The sequence below is a fragment of the Macaca thibetana genome, chromosome 9 (assembly GCF_024542745.1).
Source record: "Macaca thibetana thibetana isolate TM-01 chromosome 9, ASM2454274v1, whole genome shotgun sequence".
NCBI lineage: Eukaryota > Metazoa > Chordata > Mammalia > Primates > Cercopithecidae > Macaca > Macaca thibetana.
In genome coordinates, this window is record NC_065586.1 from 26,529,692 (window position 1) to 26,552,404 (window position 22,713).

At 39.9% G+C, this 22,713-nt stretch overlaps 1 protein-coding gene and 2 non-coding genes across 19 annotated transcripts in view; 1 reads left to right on the forward strand and 2 right to left on the reverse strand.

Moving 5' to 3' along the window:
• The window catches only part of ABI1 (abl interactor 1), a 118,082-nt gene that overhangs the window by 30,560 nt on the left and 64,809 nt on the right, over positions 1-22,713 (reverse strand). The window lies entirely within an intron of this gene.
• On the forward strand, positions 11,549-11,695 carry LOC126963478 (small nucleolar RNA SNORA57). The gene has a single exon (XR_007729109.1). It is a non-coding gene; the product is annotated as a small nucleolar RNA SNORA57 (small nucleolar RNA).
• LOC126963539 (U6 spliceosomal RNA) lies at positions 13,081-13,187 on the reverse strand. Its single transcript, XR_007729155.1, has one exon. It is a non-coding gene; the product is annotated as a U6 spliceosomal RNA (small nuclear RNA).

The following is a 22,713-nucleotide window of genomic DNA, read 5'->3' on the forward strand; positions in this document are numbered from 1 at the left end:
AAGCAGTTTTCTTTCCTAACAATTTGGTATGTGGGCCGGGCATGGTAGCTCACGCCTGTAATATCAGCACTTTAGACCAAAGCAGGGGGACTGCTTGAGTTCAGGAGTTCAAGACCAGTCTGGGCAACATGGCAAAACCCTGTCTCTACAAAAAGTACAAAACAGCCAGGCATGGTGGCATGCACCTGTGGTCCCAGCTACTGGGGACGTGAAGTGAGAGGATCGCTTCAACCTGGGAGGTGAAGGCTGCAGTGAGCTGTGATTGTGCCACTGCACTCCAGCCTGGGCAACAGAGGGAGACCCTGTCTCAAAAAAAGAAAGAGAGATTTGGTATGTGCAGAAAGGGAAAGTTGTCCTGGTATGAGTAGCTGACACTTTATTTATTCAGTGTGATGCAGAATCCCCCCCATACACACCCCAAAAAAAGTAATTACAACACAATGAGGCAAGTGCTATAATGACACATGCACAGTTCATTCAAAATTACTATAAAGGTGCTGAGAACAAGACAACTAACTAGGTTGAAAAGCTTCATTTAAAGGCTTTAAGAGTACGTAGGTTTCAAAGGATAAACAGGAGTCAAGAATTGGATATGAAAAATATTAAAGGCAGAGAGAATAACATCCTGCAGAAAAAGGTTTAAGAGAGAAAAATGGTAAGAGCAGATATACACTGTCAGCAAGCAGCCTAGACACCTGTTTGGCACAGCCTACCTAGGACTGGCCTACAAGGTTTTTAAAAAAATTTTTTTAATTTAGCTGCCAACTTAAAACTGGACAGTAGCCAGCACATGAGAAATAATTATACAACTGCTCAACAACTTAAAATCCAGCTTAATAAGGAAGTGATGACAAATTTAAATGAGTGGCATGATCACCTCTGCATTTTAAGAAGATCCCAGTAGCAGAGGTATTGAAGATAGAAAGAACAAGACTACAGAGAGTAAAACCAACTAAGGGGCAATTATGGTAGTCTAGGTGGACGAGGCCAGGATAGGAACTGAAGCAGGAAAAAGGGGGGGGAGGGGAAGGTACTCCCAGGGAAAAGAACAGTTCAATGTTATGCTTGAATCAAATCTGTCACAATTCTGTCTTATTTTATCAGAACTTTTTAATTGAGAAAGAACTTCTAATCAAAAATGCTATCCCAATTCCAAACCAAGATAGATAGAGACACCTCTCCATGAGTATCTATCATTTCTGTACATCTTGTGAGAAGATGCACTAACTCCCTTCGTTCTGGATGTTTATAGAGTAAACAGCCTTAGAAAATAAAGCATCTCCTTAGAAAGCAAAGGCAGAATTGTTTACTGTCCAATATAATAAAGCTAATGTAACCCTCCAGGAGAAAGGTTTTTTGCCCATTATAAAAGATGTGGTCCCCTAAATTGAGAGTACTTTTTCTCTAATGCACACAACTGTGTATGCAAAGGCATCACTTGGCTCTTTGCAGTATCCTGGGGAAACTGGGGCTGTTTTCTAGCACAAATGCTGACACTCTGGCTACTACTATTGCCATGAGTAATGATGTCCTTTGTTTCTGATCCAGGAGTCTCATGTCTTCCAAAAGAATCCATGAAACTGTGGTAGGCTAACTCATCAGTTAACAAGGATAAATCTCGGGACCGTCACAATTTTCAATTGTTCTGGCAATGAAAATAGAATGCTGATGGGGACAAAGCTTTCTAGAAATGGAAGGAAAGACCAGTTAGCAGAAATTGAGAAAAGTCCACGAGAATCATTAACGAACATGTTGTCCATTGTATGGTCAACCAGGCAATGAATGATCCTCCACTTTACTGCCTGTTAATGAGGCTAAAATGAAGTTTCAGGATAAGTACCAGGAAGTAGACAGATTCAAAGACAACAGCCTGAATGATGCCCTGGTTACTGTCAACACTTCTGCGGATGGGAGGACTTCCTTATCAAGCTGACAGCCTCAGCAGGTGTGCCTCGTGAAATCTTCCAGACTAAGATTTGTCAGGAAGAGGGAGACGGGGGCACATAAGGTTCTGTTTCCTTTGGACAACAGTTACAGAGACATGCATCTACACTGAGTTTGAAAGTAAGAAAATTTGCAACCATTGTTGGCAGAGCCAAACAAATCTTTAGAACTTTGGCTAGTTTGCTTGGAAGATGAGGAACATATAGTTACATTGTTCAGGCATGTAATGCTTGTTAAAGAAGAATGGCATTTTGCTGGCTATCTTAGTGCTCAGCTCCTACTGCAGTCTACCTTGCCAACATTCAATCCTTTCAAGATGACTACAAAGGGCCTCAGCATTTTCTGGTGGTACAACCTGTCCACTACAAGGAACCTTTGACACTCTTGGGGAAATTTCCCTAAGACAAACTCCCTTGGACACCAACCAGTCTACAGACTCCTACTGTACTAGATTGGGTTTAAAATGAGGATCAAGGTGATTCACTGGAGAATCAGAAACTAGCTCAAAGAATCTAGATAATTCTTGCTGTCAGTCCTGCAGCCTTAGAAAACTCCAGTAGCCCTAGTATTGAAATCAAGCAAGAATTTAAGAGATCTTATCTTGACATTATCTTAACAATGGAGCAGCAAAGAGCCTATATTAAGGTGAACTTCTAAAAAATGATGGCATTGTGCAGTTCAAGCCCGTCAGCCAAAGGGTACAAAACCCATTTCCCCCACCAGAAAGTGACAAAACTGTAGCTGTTCGATCAATGTGTTCCCAAACAGAAATGGATACCGTCCATAATGATGACCTTTTTTGTGTGTGTAAGACAACATCTTGCTCTGTCACCCAGGCTGGAGGGCAGTGGAACAATCACGGCTCACTGCAATCTTCAAATTCTTTCACTCAAGCAATCCTCTGACCTCAGCCTCCTGAGCAGCTGGGACAACAGGTGCATCCCACCATGCCAGGCTAATTTCTTTAATATAATTTTTAGTAGAGACGAGGTCTTGCAATGTTGCCCAGGCTGGTCTCCAACTCCTGGGCTCAAGCAATAATGATCTTGCACAGAATACAGGGTTTTGGTTGAACCAAAATTACCTCAGGTTTATTTTACTGATCAGCACACAGCTATAGCACCACTCAAAACTGAAAGTAAATGTCTCTTGTTCACTGGTACAAAGCTACTCTCTCCCAGCCTCCCTCATCCCTCAACCTCAGCTGCTTTACAAAGAAAGATGATTAGGAGTGGGGCCAAGTTCTCCAAGTTCCCAAAGGAGACTGAAGATCACACACACCTGGGTAGGCTACATAACTTTGGGGAGAGCACAGATTCAACATTTTACGGTTCTGTTGGATACAGGAGCCCAAGGCACCTTCATACCCATCCTGCAGAAGAATAAGTTACAAGCTTCCAATACTGAGGTCTGGGTAGGGTTCAAAGTAGGGAAGGGATGCTACTGTGACCTTTTGGGTGGGGCTCTTTGGACCATTCACTGTACTGGTTGTGGCTTCCACTGCTGAGTGTCTAGTGGTATTGATATTTTACATGCTGAACTGTGAGTGATCATAAGCTCCAGGGAGATCATGCTCACTGTCAAGAGCCCATGTAGAAAGGCATTAGTAAGTCTGGGGCCCCACATTCCTTATGACCTGTTTGAATACAAGTCTGTGCATACATGACTTTTCTGAGTAGACCCTCTGGCAAGAGGAACAACCTCTTCTGGAGGTGACTCGTGGGTTTGGATTCAATGCCTCCCTGACATAGCTACTAGGTATGCCTCTTTTGAAAGGAGAGCGAGTCAACTCAAATGCAATGACTAGCAAAGTGGGAAAGGCCCAACAAGCCTCTCTCATCACATGAACTGATAATATTCAAGAATGCAGCCAGTCTGGCCCCTAGGGCATCTCAGCTTTACGTGAAAAAGTAGCAGCTTCTCCCTTTGAGAACATCTGATCTTGCATTCTGCCACCTAAACCAAATCTGCTAGCTCAGTGAGGCCCTTGATTCACAAAGGTTCCATAAATGCCTGGGCCTGTTTCACTGATTATTCAACTAAGCTGAGACCCTGTGGTGCCTAGTGGGCTTTAAACTCCAGTGCCCATAATACAGAACTGAAAATGGGTGTGGTTGCTTTGTTCCACCAGCAAAACTCAAGGACATTCTCACAGATCTAGCCAATATTCCCCTTGAAAACCTTGTTATATTTTTACTGACTATCAGGCTATTACCAACAGCCTAGCTATTTAGTCAGTCACTTGGAAAACTACAGAATGACATATTTAAGACTGTTCATAAACCATGGAGATCAATTGTAATTGCTGATCAAACCATCTGGGTCATTAATACAGATGTTTACGGTAAGAGTCCATTGTCTGATTAGACCAATTATAATCAAGCTACTGATCAAACTGCACTGTCAAGGCTGCTACCACTGCTGCTGGATCCATCATCATACAAGACACAGCAACACATCTATCATCATAGAGTGGATACAAAGTAAAAGACTCTATGTTCCTGATGCAGAGGCTGCCACCTCATCCCAGACTTGTGAGTCCTGCAAAAGGACTCATTTGTCTCATGGTGAGAGGAACCACATCACATGCTAATGGCAGATTGGTTGCATCAGACCTTTGACAACCTTTTTCAGGCTATCAGTGGTGTCTCACTGTTGATGACACTTTTCCAGGGTCTGGTACTGCTATTCCACTTCAATCAGCTGACTCCAGCCATACTATTGCAGTCCTTGACACTAATCTGTGTCCTATTTTTACTTTCCACATCATTTGCAATCTGACAATAGGTACACTTTTTATCACAAAAGTCACTCAACAATGAGCTGTTAGTCAAGGTATCTGATACTCTACCATCCACAAGCATCTTATATTGCTTAGTGCTGCAACAGCCTTATCAGAAATCATCTCGAAAAACTCAACAACAACAAAAATAAACCCGACTCAAAAATGGACAAAAGACTTGAACAGACATTTCTCCAAAGAAGACAGGCAAACAGAAGCTGGGCATGGTGGCTCATGCCTGCAATCTCAACACTTTGGGAGGCCTAGGCGGGCGGATCACAAGGTCAGGAGATGGAGACCATCTTGGCCAACATGGTGAAACCCTGTCTCTACCAAAAATACAAAAATTAGCTGGGCATGGTGGAATGTACCTGTAGTCCCAGCTACTCAGGAGGCTGAGGCAGGAGAATCGCTTGAACCATGGAGTCAGAGGTTGCAGTGAGCCGAGATTATGCCACTGCACTCCAGCCTGGCGACAGAGTGAGACTTCATCTCAAAAAAAAAAAAAGAAGACAGGCAAATGGCCAATAAGCACATGAAACGACATTCAATATCACTCATCATGAGGGCAATGCAAATCAAAACCACAATGTGACACAACCTCACAACCACAATGATGGTTACAATCAAAAAATCAAGATGTGGAGAAACGGGAGCCCTTGTGCACTTGCAGTCACTGTGAAACATAGTATAGTGAGATTCCTCACAAAATTAAAAACAGAATTAGCACACAACCCAGCAATTCCAATTATAGGTATATTCCCAAAAGAACTGAAAGCAGGGTCACCTAGCAGCTTTATTCACAACAGCCAATTATCCATCAACAGATCAATGGATGCACAAAATGTGATATATACATACTATAGAATAGTATTTAGACTTAACAATGAAGGTACTTTTGATACAAGCTACAATATGGATGAACCTTGAGGACATTATGCTGAGTGAAATATGCCAGTCACAAAAAGACATATATTGTATGATTCCATTTATATGAGGTAACTAGAGTAGTCAAATTCATAAAAACAGAAAGTGGAGATAGTGGTTGCCTGGGGGAGGAAAGCTCAATAGACACTTGTTGTTTAATGGGCATAGGGTTTAATTTCTACAAGATAAAAAGAGTCCTAGAGATTATTAGTTGCTCAGCATTGTAACTGTACTTAACCCTACTGAACAGTACACTTAAAATGGTTAAGATGGTAATCATATATGCATTTTGCCACAATTTTTAAAAAAATTTTAACCATCTCAAAAGATTTCTGAGTATACCTCTGTCACCTCTTCCTGGTCTACACAGGAGTACAGCAGTTTGGTCGCTAAATGTGGCTGTCTCCAGGAAGAGAACAGCTCCTGGCCAATTGGGATTCCACCCTGACCATTTCTAAGCATGATGCTTCTTTCTTTCCTCTAATGGAAATCCCAGGCTAGCTTGATTGGTCTACTCTCTGGGTGGCAATCCAGTCAAAAGGAGGTCTTTGGTATAAACTTAATTCAGGTTCAGCCACCTGGAATTGACAATCTGGATTTTCTTGCTGGATTTCCTTGGTCTTAAATAATAATGACCACTTAGTTAAGTATACTGCTTCCCCTAGGGTGGCTCATGTGGACTAAAGTAGGAGACATAAAAGGGTCGCTGTAAGTTTAATAAAAAGGACCTTTGTCGCTCTCGCACCTGGCCCTTCCAGACAAAAGGTCTGGGTTTGAGTCAGAGATGACTGGAAAAAAGGTAAAGCTAGCTACTGGAATGGGACACACTGATTTTGTGGCAGTCGAAGGGGTACAACAACTCTGTCTGGCACCTGTGGGGAAACACCTTAGATGTTGGGAAGGAAAAGGAGGGACATTAGTGATCTGTCTTTTAGAATCATCCCTCACAAAGGACATTTCTCTGCAAATGCGCAAAACCTCAAATTTAACTGACTACTGGGTCTGCCCCTACCCCGCCACACAGCTTTGATCACTACTCAATCATCATTCTCCTTAACCACACAGTCTCTCGGAAGCAGAAGATGGTCCAAGCTCCCAAATCTCCCACACGAAACACCTGTCCATAACTTCAGGCATCTTTTCAAGGCACAGTCATTTCAAGGGACAGATGAATGCCATCAAGTTGGTGGCACAGATAATAAATAGGACAGATTGGACTGACTGCCTTCAGGCAGTCTCTCCACAAACAAGTACTAGAGAAGTATTCATACTGAACTCGGAACCCTAAGGCTTACCAGCCATCAGGGAGGCCACATTGGAGAAACTATCAGCCTGTGCCCTCTGACTTAAAAGTAGGTCCCACATAACTGGGAGGTGGGGGTGGGGGAGCGTGTCGGAGGGGCAGAAGTAGGACAATATAAACAACACATTCTTTATAGGCACACAGTCCTTGGGAGTGTTTCTTGTTTGGAAGTCAGGCATTGCCTCCCTTCAGAAAATGTGATGACTTGCACACCAAGGGAATAATCGCTATAATGGGAGTCATCCAATTAGAAAAGTTTGTTTGAAATTTGTTCCGGACTTGAGCTAAAGCAATCGACGACATCACCTTGGGCCTAGAGGCATTCAGGACAGTCTCAAATCACTAACCAGGATTGTTACAGATAAAAGAATAGCCCTACACTACCTCTTTGTAGACCAAGGCCAAATCTGTGCTATATATTCTGCAGTAACTAGATTAATGCCTTGGGCCAAGAGTAAAGTCAGAGCAGAAACAAAGAGAAAGCCACCACCTGGCTCTCTTAGATAGACCCTAAAGGTTTATTGCATTTGTTATGTTGGCTGGGTCTCGGACCCTGGGGAGCATAATTGAAGTCAATATTGCAGTCTGGCCTCATCCTGCTATCCTGTTGATAGTAACTTTAATGAAATGTGTTATAAGAAAAACTGAATGGATCTGGTCCCAGGCTCTGTCAGTGAGACTAATCAGAGTGACCAGTGAAGTTGTATAATCATGGGAAGGAAATCTTACCAGAAGCCAAGAAGGTATAGAAATGAAGGTAGAATACTGTTGGAAGGCAATTATACTTGAGTCTTTCATGTTTCTGTACCTGTCGTGAGTAGAGGGACTGATTCCTTTTATTCCATACCAACTTGTTACATATGTTTGTATTATATAAGGAATGGTCTTCAGGGATCAAGAAACAGCGTCTCCCTCAGGAGCAAAAGGCAGGTTTGTTTGCTGTCTAGTACAATAAAGATGTCATTTCCAGCGGGCATGGTGGCTCACGCCTGTAATCCCAGCACTTTGGGAAGCGAGTGAGGCAGATCACCTGAGGTCAGGAATTCAAGACCAGCCTGGTCAACATGGTGAAATTCTGTCTCTACTAGAAATACAAAAATTAGGCGGGCACGGTGGCGCACACCTGTAGTCTCAACTACTTGCGGGGGTGCTGAGGCATGAGAACAGCTTGAACCTGGGAGGTGGAGGAAGTGAACCAAGTGCAGTGAAACAAGTGCAGTGAACGAAGTGCAGTGTACCAAGATCATGCCACTGCACTCCAGCCTGAGGGACAGAGTAAGACTCTGTCTGGAAAAAAAAAAATTGTCATCTCCCTCCAGGGTGAATGAAGGTCAGGTAGGCTTACAACTTACTACCTATTATCAAAGTTTGGGTTCCCTAAACTGGTAGTCCCTCTCCTGTAACAGACTGCAGTGCATTACAGAAAAGGCATCACCACATGCATCACTCGGCCCCTTTCACCTTCCTCTATGGAGCAGTCGGTTTGGGAAACCGGCACAAATGCTAACGCTCTGGCTCCCGTTATTCTCATCAGTAATAAAGTCCTGTGTCTCTGGTCCAGAAGTCTTCTGTCTTCTACCAGCATCTACAAAAGACGTTAGCTTGCATGGAGGGCAAAATCTGACTCTTAACAGTTCTTGAAAAAACTGTTTTTATAGTGAAACAATTCACATATTCTGACCACCCCCATCCCCAAGTAATTCTGAGGATTATCTGATACAATCATTGATTCATTGATGTTACAAAATGTAAAGAGCCACATTTTTGTAGAATGCCTCTCTACACTTTTTTTTTTTTTTTTTTTTTGACAGGGTCTTGCTCTGTCGCCCAGACTGGAGTTCAATGGTGCCATCTCGGCTCACTGCGCCCTCTGCCTCCCGGGTTCAAGCGATTCTCATGTCTCATGACTCCCAAGTAGCTGGGACTACAGGCATGTGCCCCCACACCCGGCTTATTTTTGTATATTTTGTAGAGATGGGGTTTCACCATGTTGGCCAGGCTGGTGGCAAACTCCTGACCTCAACTGATTTGCCAGCCTCAGTCTCCTAAAGTGCTGGGATTACAGGCATGAGCCACCATATCCAGCCTCTCCACACATCTTTTAAACTCCTCCCTTTTCTAATAGGTCCAGCACTAGTATAAATTTTAGCTCAATTCTGCTCAACACAGAATTAAGTTGAGGAATCCCTAACTCCATAGAGAGGAAAATACTGAGACTTCATTGGAAGTTGGAAAAGATGGACCAGTATTTACCTAGGTTTGTTTCTACCTCTCCCAAACACTCATTCTCTGTCTCCTTTGCAAGGTCATCTTACAGTGTCTCCAGGTTCACTTTCCTCTTTAAAACCCCCCAGCAAATTCGTCCACATTCAGGCTTAAATTACTATATATACACACAAACTTCTATTTATCTATTCAAGAACGCTCATCTAAGCTGTAAGTTCATGTATAAAACTGACATTCTCTCAGATATTTGAATGGTACCTTAAAGTGAACATGTTCAAAATCAAACACACAGGCCACTCAATCCTATTTCAATGTTCCTACTTCAATTCTCTATTAGTTTATGTAAGTCAGACATCCAGCATTTACTTCATGTTTAATTTTACTAAATCTTGTCACATTTACCTTTAAATACCAGAAATCTGTTTCTAACACTTTAATCCTACTCAATCTACTACCATCTCTCACCTTGGCTATTGCAACAGCCTTCTAATTGGTCCACTTGTACCCAATCTGGCCTTTATCCAGTCTGCTCTCTATGGTGTAACCATGGAGAGCTTTACAAAAGAAGTAAACTTGAGAAAACAAAATTAAAAATGTGTACATTTCACCTGTTTAAACCCTATTAAAAGAGCATCCCACACGGTCCCCAGTCCTCAAAGGAAAAATTAATTCAAAATGTCTTGTTCTTTCCCTATTTTTCTCAAGCATCATGGAATCCACAACTCTCCTCCTTAAAATCATCCTATTTTCACCCTTCCTACTTCACTCACACTCTGCAGAATTATTCAGGACACGATTTCAAATTACTTGAAAAATTATACTCTGGTCTACTCCCTCTCCATTCTCTCAATTCTGAATCATAAAAGTCCAAAACACAACACGTCCAGCAAAGCACAACCCTCCATATGGCAGGGTGAGGAAATAAAGCGGGTAGAGAAGAAGGGAACAGGTTTGGAACATTTGTCTAACAACAGCATGCATATGTTCACCAAGCGAGAGTTAGCTTTTTCAGCGAGACTAATTCTTTCTCATACTTGAATTTCCTTACTTTCACACGTTTTTCTTCAACTTTACATAGCAAAAGCAGCAGTCTGACATTAAAAAAAAATAATAATAAGCTTTTAGTCTTAATATATGAGAGTCAAAATCAGAGTAACCCCAGTTGAGAAGAACTAGATGGCCCAAGAGATTACCCTATAGCAATCCTTAGACCCACTCGTTTTAAAAAAAAAAAGCACGCAAACTTGAAATTAGAAAATTATGTTTGAATACTAACTCTTTTGCTTACTGGATATAAAATTTTATACAAGTTTTAATTAATTAAAATTTAATTTTGCTTATAATATTTGGCTCTGTGTCCCCATCCAAATCTCATCTTGAATTGTACTCCCATAATTCCCACATGTTGTCGGGGGGACACAGTGGGAGATAATTTGAATCACGGGGTCGGTTTCCCTCATACTGTTCTCATGGTAGTGAATAAGTCTCACGAGATCTGATGGTTTCATCAGGGGTTTCCACTCTTGCATCCTTCTCATTTTCTCTTGCTGCTGCATCCTGGCATGATTCTTAGGCCTCCCCAGCCATGTGGAACTGTAAGCCCAATTGAACCTCTTTTTCTTCCCAGTTTCAGGTATATCTTTATCAGCAATGTGAAAACAGACTAATACAGCTTATATAAAATGGGAATAGCATATTAGAAACTATAACATTGCTTGATACAAAAAAGTACTAAAAATTAATAAATCTGAATCTTATTTATCAAACTATCCAATCTACAACTCTGCAATTAAGATAAAGCATTTCTAAAATATGAATATGAAAACATGAATGTATCACATTATGTATTTGAAATATGATGAATGTGATTTAGGTTCCAATCTCCAGTTTTGCCACTGGCAATACAATTTTGAAGAACTCCTCAAAGCCAGTCTAATAAACATTAAGATACCAGCAGTTTGAGGCCGGGCGCAGTGGCTCACGCCTGTAATTCCAGCACTTTGGGAGGCCGAGGCGGGTGGATCACGGGGTCAGGAGATCAAGACCATCCTGGCTAACACGGTGAAACCCCGTCTCTACTAAAAATACAAAAAATTAGCCAGGAGTGGTGGCGGGCATCTGTAGTCCCAGCTACTCAGAAGGCTGAGACAGGAGAATGGCGTGAACCCCGGGAGGCGGAGCTTGCAGTGAGTCAAGATCACGCCACTGCACTCCAGCCTGGGCAACAGAGCCAGACTCTGACACACACACACACACACACACACACACACACACACACACACACACACCCCAGCAGTTTGAAAACTCAACTGATTCCAAGGTAAACAAATGCTAAAATTCATGTGGGGAAAAAAAAAAAAGTGGATCCTCATTTTCTTGACAGGAACTGGGCATGTAGTCCTACTCCCTGTTATGTACAGAGGCAAAGGGAAGAGCTCCGGCCCCCCTTGGCATGTCTTTGGTGCCATGCAGCTTCCTGTCTGCCAGTTCTATCCTCAAGCACCAGGACACCAGGGAAAAGGAAAAAGAAAAAAGAAAGTGGATCTCAGAGGTAGGGGTATCAAAAGTACTAACTAGAGAAAAGATAACAACCCAAAGACAAGTTCTCAATAAATGAAGACCATGCTTGATGCATCAGCACCTGAAGGAGAAAAGACAAAATCAAAATAGAATATACATGAAACAAATTTGGAAGTAACCAATAGAATGAACATGTACAGGGGGAATCACCTTTTAAAGCTTGAATACACACACACATTTGAATTACATATGCTTTATATAATTCGAAGCTCACAAAATTCAAGAAGTATAACAAATGATGGTGTTTCCGTTTCCTGGCTAAACATCAAATGACAATAAAAGACATTGTTTAACTACTCCCCTGTTCAGTTTTGAAATTATGCAGTGGTTCACAAAATTTTTAATGTGAGGGAAATCTACACATTTTAAAAGGGATTTTCTGTATTTATTAATATTTTATGTTTTTATTTAACTTTTAAGCTCAGGGGTACATATGTAAGATGTGTTACTTTGTTGCATAGGTAAACATGTGTCATGAGTGTTGTTGTACAGATTATTTCATCACCCAAGTATTAAACCTAGTATCCACTAGGTTTTTCCTGATCCTCTCCCTCTTCCCACCCTTCACCATCTGGTAGGCCCCAGTGTGCACTGTTCCCCTCTATGTGCCCATGTGTTCTCATCATTTAGATCCTACATATAAGTGAGAACATGTAGTATTTGGTTTTCTGCTCCTGCATTAGTTTGCTAAGGATAATGGCCTCCAGTTCCATTCATGTCCCTGCAAAAGACATGATCTCATTATTTTTTGATGGCTGCATAGTATTCCATGGTGTGTATGTACCTCTTTTTCTTTATCCAGTCTATCACTGATGGGACATTTAGATTGATTCCATCTTTGCTACTGTGAATAGTGCTACAGTGAACATACATGTGCATGTGTCTTTATAACAGAACAATTTATATTCCTTTGGGTATATACCCAGTAATGGGATTGCTGGGTCAAATGGTATTTCTGTCTCTAGGTCTTTGAGGATTCACCACACTGTTTTCCACAATGGTTGAACTAATTTACATTCCCACCAACAGTGTAAAAGTGTTCCTTTTTCTCCACGACCTCACCAGCATCTGTTATTTTTTTTGACTTTTTAATAATAACCATTCTGACTGGTATGAAATGGAATCTCATTATGGTTTTTATTTGCATTTTTTAATGGTCAGCGATGTTAAATTCTTTTTCATATGATTGTTGGACGCGCACGTATGTCTTCTAAGAAGTGTCTGTTCTCTGTTCATGTCCTTTGCCCACTTTTTAATGGTTTTTTTTTTCTTGTAAGTTTAAGTTCCTTATAGAAGCTGGATATTAGACCGTTGTCAGAAAAATGTGAAACACTTCATGAATTTGCATGTCATCCTTGCACAGGAGGCATGCTAATCTTCTCTGTATTGCTCCAATTTTAGTGTACGTGCTGCAGAAGTGACCACTTATGTTGTATTTTTATCACATAAAATGAAATTGTACTGCAATGGGCTGGTAAAAATGACATAGTTATAGTTAGTCCAATACAAAGCAAACAAAGCCTCTGAATTTGGGTAACGCAAGAGGCGTAATCTAGAGCTAATACTGGCTGTGCTCAGTGACTCACACCTATAATCCCAGCCCTTTGGGAGGCCAAGGAGAATGGATCATTTGAGTCCAGGAGTTCGAGACTAGCCTAGGCAACATGGTGAAACCCCGTCTCTACAAAAAATGCAAAAAAATTTGCTGGGCATGGTGGCACACACTTGTAGTCCCAGCTACTCAGGAGTCTGAGGTGGGAGGATCTCCTGAGCCCAAGAGGTTAAGGCTGCAGTGAGCCACAATCACACCACGGCACTACAGCCTGGGTAAGAGTAAGACTCGGTCTCCAAACAAAAAAAAAAAATAGAGCAAATACAATACAAGTGGAAAACTCTTTTGGCAGACTCAATATGACAAGCAAAAATCATACCAAGAGTTGTGAGAGAGACGAATGGCAATATGGAACATAAGATAATCAACAGGAATATTCTACAGTAAAAATCACTAGAGCACCCTGAATAAAACCCTAAAAACTCTCTCCCCTATTATATTTTACTTCTAGTTATAAATAAGAAATAAGGAAACAGTGAGATAGGAGTTTGAAAGAAAAACCTGGAAAAAAAATTAAATGGTCTTCAAAACCAGATACAACACACCCCCATCTACTCACAACCACATATACACCCGATCGTCCCCCTTCTATCCCATGTTATCTTGATACCAAGTCTTTCCAAACTGATCTATGGCTTCAATGCATTCCAATAAAAATGCCAACAGAGATTTCCAAGGTTCTAAATTTATATGGGAGGGCAAAGGGGAAGGAATGGCTGAGACATGGTCTAAAAGAAAAATAAGAAGGGAGGGTAACTTGCCTCTTGAGATATTATGAAACCATAGTAAAGAAGATAGTAGGGTTCTTACAGGGTTAAATAAATGGACCAATACAACAGAAGAGAGAATTCAGAAAAAAAAAAAATCATGCTTATAAGGAAATTTGGTATCTTACAGTGATAGCACAGAAAGAAAGAATGTATTGTTTGAGTAGAGCAAATATTTTGCCATATAGAAAAAAACACTGAAAATGGATCCCTACCTCAAACCATAGGAGAAAACTAATTCCAGATCCTTTAAATTTAAATGCAAATAAATGGCATATTTATACTTGCAACATTATACATTATATACATTAATGAGAATGAACAAATTACTAATGAATGAACTATGTATATGTAATATGGATAAATCTTAGAAATTATAATGCTGAATAAAAAAAGTAAGCCACGCTAGAGTACATACAGGATGAATCCATTGTTATAAGCCCAAACACAAGCAAAATTAAACAATAATTGTTTAGTGATACACATACATGTGATTTCAAAAAAATGTTAAGTGCAAGGGAATGATAAACATCCCTTTTGTGGTGGGTGAGAAGTATACAGAGAAAAGAAACAGAATTGGTCATTTTCTAGTTTTTAGTTTTAATGATAGATTCAGAGATGTTTGATTTATTATTGCATATGCATAACATATATTACATTTATTCTTTTGAATAAGTATAATTTTTGTCTTTAATTACACACAAATAGCACACAGAAAAGAATGATTAATATTCCTGAAGCAACATCAAAAGACTCCATGAAAGAAACCTCAATTTTGCCAGCCATATCTGGCAGGTAAAAGAGAAAAAAGGAGAGTGGGGAAAAAGGTCAAAATCCAAGCACAGCAGACAGTATAAGCCAGGGAAAAAAGGCATGAAAACACAACACCTTCTCTGAGATTAGAGAAAAGCTAAAATAGCATGAATAAAAGTAAGTTGAACTCTACTCTAATTAAGAGTTAAAGAAAAGATTATGGAAATTAGGAGGCCAATCTTGAAAACTTCTTTTTAAATGGTCAAGCAAGGCTTTTATTAAAATAAGCAGATTGGGAATTGAATAAATAAAATTAATTGTATGGTAAGTAAATGTTCTAAAGGAAACATTAAAATATTCTAAAAGCAATTATATTTAGAGAGGAAAACATCTTCTAAAATGTAGAAATAAAATGATAAACTTCATAAGCAGACAAGATTTTAAAATTATCTTTTAAGATATGATTATTTTAAACTGCTGTATAGAAATAGGTTTTCATTTTGTTCTTTTTTCTCTCCCTAGTCACTCTGGAGGAAATAAAAAGAATACATATGCTTCTTTTAAAGATCTTCCAGAAAAATCCTTCTTAATCACCAAAAGACAGAAAGGCAGGCAGGAAAGAAGTATGACATAGCAACACTACTTAATGTTCCATGGATTTTCTACAATATCATCTCAGAAGGCCTACTATCATCCTCACAACTGCCACTGCTACTACAGGGAGGGCATTATAGGTTTTAAGCAAAGAACCTTGTACATAAGTAAAAACACAATGAATGTTTGCTAAAAAAATAACTACAGAATGAAAACCGAAATATTTTTGCCCTGAATAGAAAAAGGAGAGGGGTATAAAAAGGGCAGAAGAAGAGAGTCCTGAGACAAGCTGCACAGAGGAAGCCTTCAGCCAAGAAAGAGACAATCTTTGTCTGTTATTGCTTATTTGGACCAGACTCTGGAAATGGCCTTATGCCCAAAATTCTGTGTTACAGATCTTTGTTCAATAAGCTTGAAACAAGGTCCCAATCAACTTCGAAGTTAACTTGATTCAGAATGACCCATATACACACCATAAAATAGATCTATTTAGAAAAGATGAGCTGCAAAATCAGACTCTGGTGGAAAAACAAAAACCACTTGGATCAGAATTATTCTGAAATATTTTAGCCTGGGAAAAACTGAATCTGTTACTAACATTCTGGCCCATGCCTAATTTTTTAGTACTTCCCATGACATTTTTCTGTCTCCTCCTCGCCTGCTTAATTATATAAGATAAACTACAAAATACTCTATGTGGTAATCACATACCCACCTCAAAAAAGAAATCTTTTTGCCTAATTTAGTGATAATCATTTTTTATCCAAACTAGAATCTAAGCTAAATATGAACTTTTAATAGAACATTAGATCACAGTTTATCTTCTAAGCACCAGGTCATGAATTTGTACTTAATTCTTCAACCTACTACTTCTTACCTAACAATTAACATTTGTTTCAATATTTCATGAGTGTCTCTCCCTTCTTAAAAAGATGATATATTTTAAATTCTCCAGCCTGGGCAACATAGTGAGACCCTGTCTTTAAAAAAAAAAAAAATTTTTTTTTTTAATTAGCCAGGCAAAGGCCAGGTGCAGTGGTTTACACCCATAATCCCAGCACTTCGGGGGGCCAAAGTGGGTGGATCACTTGAGGTCAGGAGCCCAAGACCAACCTGGCCAACATGGTGAAACCCCATCTCTACCAAAACATATAAAAATTAGCCGGGAGTGACATGGGCACATGTAATCCCAGCTACTCGGGAGGCTAAGGCAGGAGAATCCCTTGAACCCAGGAGGCAGAGGTTGCATTGAGCCAAGTTCATGCCACTGTACTCCAGCCTGAGCAACTCTGTCTCCAAAATAAATAAAAATAAAAATAACTACATTAGCCAGGCAAGGTGGCTCACACCTGTAGTTCCAGCTACACAAGAGGCAGGAGAATTGCTTAAGCCTAGGAAGTCGAAGATGCAGTAAACAGTGATCATGCCACTGCATTCCAAACTAGGTGACACAACAAGACCGTGTCTCAATAGATGAAAAACAAGTAAAATAAAATTCTCTACATATGTCAGGCAGTATAGTCTAATGACTAAGAGTTGAATTCAGGAACCAAACTGTGTGGATTTAATAGGTAGTTGTACCATTTACCAACTGTGTGAACATGGGTAAGTTACTTAACCATCCTATGCCCTCAGTTTTCTTACCATACAGATGAGATGTAAAAACAAGCAAAAAAACAGTTATCAACTTCACGGTTACTGTAAGGATTAAATGAGGTAATATATAGAATGGATTTTCAACAGTATCTAGCATGTAGAAAAATCAATATACGTTAGGTTTTTATTACTATTGTTTCCCAGTCCTTATTCAAGTGTTTAACTGAGTTTACTTGATGATATGAAACCAGAAAAAGCTTATAGCCAATAATAAATACAACTCATCTTAGCAATCTTAGACATTAGAAGTTGTTACTTAGGGCCAGGCCCAGTGGCTCATGCCTGTAATCCCAGCACTTTGGGAGGCCCAAGTAGGTGGACTGCTTGAGGACAGGAGTTCGAGACCAGCCTGGCCAACATGGCGAAATCCTGTCTCTACTAACAATACAAAACTTAGCCAGGCATTGTGGCGCACGCCTGTAATCCCAGCTACTCAGGAGGCTGAGGCACAAGAATCGCCTGTAATCCCAGCTATTCGGGAAGCAGAGGTTGCAGTTAGCTGAGATCGTACCACTGCACTCCAGCCTGGGCAATAGAATGAGAATCTGTCCCCACAGAGGCCGGGCAAGGTGGCTCATGCCTGTAATCCCAGCACTTTGGGAGGCTGAGGCTGGCAGATTATGAAGTCAGGAGATCAAGACTATCCTGACTAACGTGGTGAAACCCCGTCTCTACTAAAAATACAAAAAATTAGCCAAGTGTGGTGGCGGGCGCCTGTAGTCCCAGCTACTCAGGAGGCTGAGGCAGGAGAATGGCGTGAACCTAGGAGGTGGAGCTTGCAGTGAGCCAAGATTGCGCCACTGCACTCTAGCCTGGGCAACAGAGCGAGACTCTGTCTCAAAAAAAAAAAAAAAAAAGAAAGAAAAAGAAAAAGAAATTGTTACTTAGTCCATTTAAGATACCCCAAGTATACTGCATGCAAAACAAGCAGCACAAATCAATATTATCAAAAAAGAAGATTCAAATCTAAAAACTTCAAAAGGATTTGGATTCACTTAGTAGTAGCCCTTTCTAGGCACCCTTATTTCTTTCTTCATTATAGGAGTATTTTTGGTCCTATAATTCTTCTTTCAAGCAATGACAACATTTGGAGATATTTATACTGAAAGGATATTTAAAAGTACAAGTTGGTACTTCAGTGTAAATTTTGAGGATGGATTTACACTCTGATGTCTCTCCCTCCTGTAACGTCACCAAAATGACTGCCAAAGGATTCATTTATTTATACACACACACACACATTTTTTAGAGGGATAAGGGACAAGTATTTCCAACAAATCTCTGAATATCAGAAAACAAATCAAGGCAAGGCAGCTAACTCATCCGACTAGAAGCAGAACTTAAAACACCTGCACACAGCAAGGCAATTTGTCCTAAAAGAAACAGTCTCTGGAAGCCAGGTTCTTTAAATGAGGAACCACAATAAGATACCACTTCATACTCACTAGGATAGTTATAATCAAAAAAATTGAGCCGGGTGCAGTGGCACATGCCTCTAGTAGAAGATACTCAGGAGGCTGATGGAGGAGGATCAACTGAGTCCAGGAGTCTGAAGCCAGCCTGGACAACATAGCAAGGCCCTATTTCAAAAAAATAATACTAGACAAAACAAGTCTGTAAGGATGTGAAGACAAAAGAAGTGTTTCTCTGCAACACTCATACACTGCTGATGGGAATATAAAATGGGACAGCCATTTGGGGAAACAGTCAGCAGTTCCTCAAATAGTTAAACACAGAGTTACCATACGATCCAGCGATTCCACTTCTAGGTATACAACCAGTATAACTGAAAACATATGTCTATGCAAAACTTGTACACAATTGTTCACAGCAGCATTATTCGTAACAGTCAAAAAGTGGAAACAACCCAAATGTCTATCAAATAAAATGATGAACAGATAAAGAAAAGGTAGTCCATCCATACAACAGAATATTATTTGGAAATAAAAAGGAATAAAGTACTAATGCATGCTACAACATGCATGGACCTTGAAAATATCACACTAAGAAGCACAAAGGATCACATATTGCTTGAATCTATTTACATGAAATGCCCATGGTAGGCAAATCTATACAGACAAAAACCAGATGACTAATTGTTAGGACTGGGAGGAGAGGGGATGCTATGATTGGGAGTGATTAGCTGAGGGGTATGGGGTTTCTTTTTGGGGTAATGAAAATGTTCTAAAATTGATTGTGGTAACATATGCATAACTTTGTGAACACAGCAAAAGCTAATGCACTGTATACTTTAAATAGATGAATTACATGATGTTAATTATATTTCAATAGAACTTTCTTTTAAAAGCGAGAAACAACAAAAAGCTGAAGAATTGAGTATCTGTAAATCGAACAATGAAGTTCCCAGTCTTTCCACTCACCGTGTTCTCCCTTAAGAATGTGACTCTCATGAAAGAAATTAGAAGATTCTCCACTGCAGATACAGAATGGCACAAGAGAAAAGACTTCCATACATTGAAATTTGGAGGTGCTCCCATCTTTAAGTATATGACAAAAGCTATCAATTGGTGGTGTGATTCATCCACCAACATGATACGGCCACCAATTGCCAGAGGCTATCAATTGGTGGCCATGTCACACCACCAGTTAATAGACTCTGTCACACACTTGAAGTTTCTACTTAAGCATTTTAGTCTCTTATTCTTAAATATAAACAGAAAGCCAAGAATCACCAGACTATCTGAGGGCAACATTTCATAAAGGAGGAGATCCCAAAACAAAACAGAAAAAAAAACCTGGAAAAAAATAGATTTTGCAGGGAACAGAATAATACTTTAAAAAATAAAAATAAGAGGCTAGGCGTGGTGGCTCACGCTTGTAATCCCAGCACTTTGGAAGGCCGAGGCTGGTGGATCACTTGAGGTCAGGAGTTCAAGACCAGCCTGACCAACATGGTGAAACCCCATCTCTACTAAATATAAAAAATTAGCCAGGCGTGGTGGCACATGCCTGTAATCCCAGCTACTTGGGAGGCTGAGGCAGGAGAATCAGTTGAACCTGGGAGGCAGAGGTTGCAGTGACCCAAGATCGTGCCATTGCACTACAGCCTGGGCAACAAGAGCAAAATTCCATCTCAAAAAAATTTAAAAAATTTTTAAAAATAAAAGAAAAGGAACTTAAGTGCAGAATAAAAACTAATCATTAAGTTTCAGTTTATAGAAAAGGAACTAAGGACAAGAAAACCCTTAAAAAGTTAAAAAAAAAAAAAAAAGAATAAAAACTAACAACAGACTGGAATTTAAAGCTTAGGAAGTCTCCCAAAGAGGTGAAAATTAGGAAGGAAAATAACACTAAAATATTAATACAAAAAGTCTAGCATCTGAATGGAGCACTTAGGGAAAAAAAAGAACAGAGAATACAATGGAAAAGAAATAATCAAAGAATATTATCTTCCAAAAATGCAGTAGCACATCTTCAGATTAAAAAGAGCTCACCAAGTGCCGGCACAATGTATTTTTAAAAGACCAATACCATATGGTGGCTTAGCCCTGTAAATCGCAGCACTTTGGGAAGCCAAGGTGGGAGGATGGCCTAAGGCCAGAGTTTGATACAAGCCTGGGCAACATAGCACGAGCTTTCCTCTATTTGAAAAAAAAAAAAAAAATGCTAAGTGTGGTGGCATGCACCTGTAGTCCTAGTTACTCAGGAGGCTGAGGCAGGACAGATCACTTGAGCCCAGGAGTTCAAGGCTGCAGTGAGCTACAACTGCACCACTGCATTCCAGCCTGGGCAACAGAACAAGAGCCTGTCTGTCAATCAATCAATACAATAAAAATTTAAAAATTAAATAAATGAATGACCAATACCTGCCAAGTACAGTGGTATACACATCCCAGCTACTCAGAAGGCTGGGGCAGGAGAATCACTTGAGCCTGGGAGTTCAAAGCCAGCCTGGGCAACACAGGAAGACCCCATCTCTTTACGGACCTTTTTTTTTTGGTAAAAAAAAAAAAAAAATGTTAAAGACCATAACCAGTCGGGCACGCATGCCTGTAATCCTAGCACTTTGGAAGGCCGAGGCGAGTGGATCACCTGAGGTCAGGAGTTTGAGACCAGCCTGGCCAACATGGCAAAACCCTGTCTCTACTAAAAATACAAAAATTAGCCAGGCGTGGTAGCACATGTCTGTAATCCCAGCTACTTGGGAGGCTGCGGCACAAGAATTGCTTGAACCCAGGAGGTGGGGATTGCAGTGAGCCGAGATCGCACCACTGCATTCCAGCCTGGGCGACAGAGCGAGACTCCATCTCAAAAAAAAAACAAAAAAACGCCACACCAAGTTACGTAACTGTGAAATTTCAAAACACCACAGTAAAGACATTCAATATGCCAAAAGTTTCCAGAGAGAAAAAGATAAGAATATACCAAGGATTTGGAATCAGTGACGCATAAGACCTCTCAATGACAATACTGGAAGCTAGAAGAAATGAACTATTTCCTTTAAAATACGTTGACTTCTAAAATACAAAATTTTACTTAACATAGTACTGGAAGTACTAGCAAGAGCCATCAAACAAGAAAAAGAAATAAACAGGCATTTAAATCAGAAAGAAAGTAATAAAATTATCTCTATTTGCAAATGACATGTTCCTAAATGCAGAAAACCCCAAAGATTCCACAGAAAATATAAACACTGCTAGAAGTAATGAATTCAGTGAAGTTAAAGAATACAAAATCAACATACAAAAATCAGTAACATTTCTATATACAATAACCCAGCTGAAAAAGAAATCAAGAAAACAATTCCATTTATGATAGCATAAAAAAAAAAAATACTTAGGAGTAAATTTAACCAAGAAGGTTAAAGGTTTGTAGACTGAAAACTATAATACACTGATGAAAGAAACTGAAGAAGACACAAATAAATGGACAGATATCCCATGTTCATAGACAGGAATAATTAATATTGTTAAAACAGCCATACTACCCAAAGCAATATACAGATTTAACCCAATCCCTATCAAAATTCTAATGGCATCCTCCACAGAAATAGAAAAAAACAATCCTAAAATTCATATAGAGCCACAGAAATCCTAAATAACCAAAGCAATACGGAGAAACTCCAGTCTGGTGACAGAGTGAGACCCAGTCTCAAAAAATAAAATAAAAGAGCTTAAAAGCTTGGGAGGTCGAAGCTGCAATGAGCCATGATTGGTCACTGCACTCCAGCCTGGGTGATGGAGTGAGACTCACTCTCAAAAAATAAAATAAAAGAGCTCAAATACACAGAAATAGAGAATGAAACAGTGGTTACCATTGTTATTTTGGGAGAACAGGAAGGGGAGATGTGGGTCAAAAGATACAAAATTGCAGATATGCAGAATAAGTTTAGAGGTCCAGGTACAACATGAGGACCACAGGTAATAAAACTGTATTATAGTCATGTGTCACATAACATTTTGGTCAACAATGGACCACATATATGTCACACCACATAATAACAATGGTTCCATAAGATTATAATACTGTATTTTTACTGTACCTTTTCTGTTTAGATATGTTTGGATATACAAATACCACTGTGTTCCAATTGCCTACGGTACTGAGT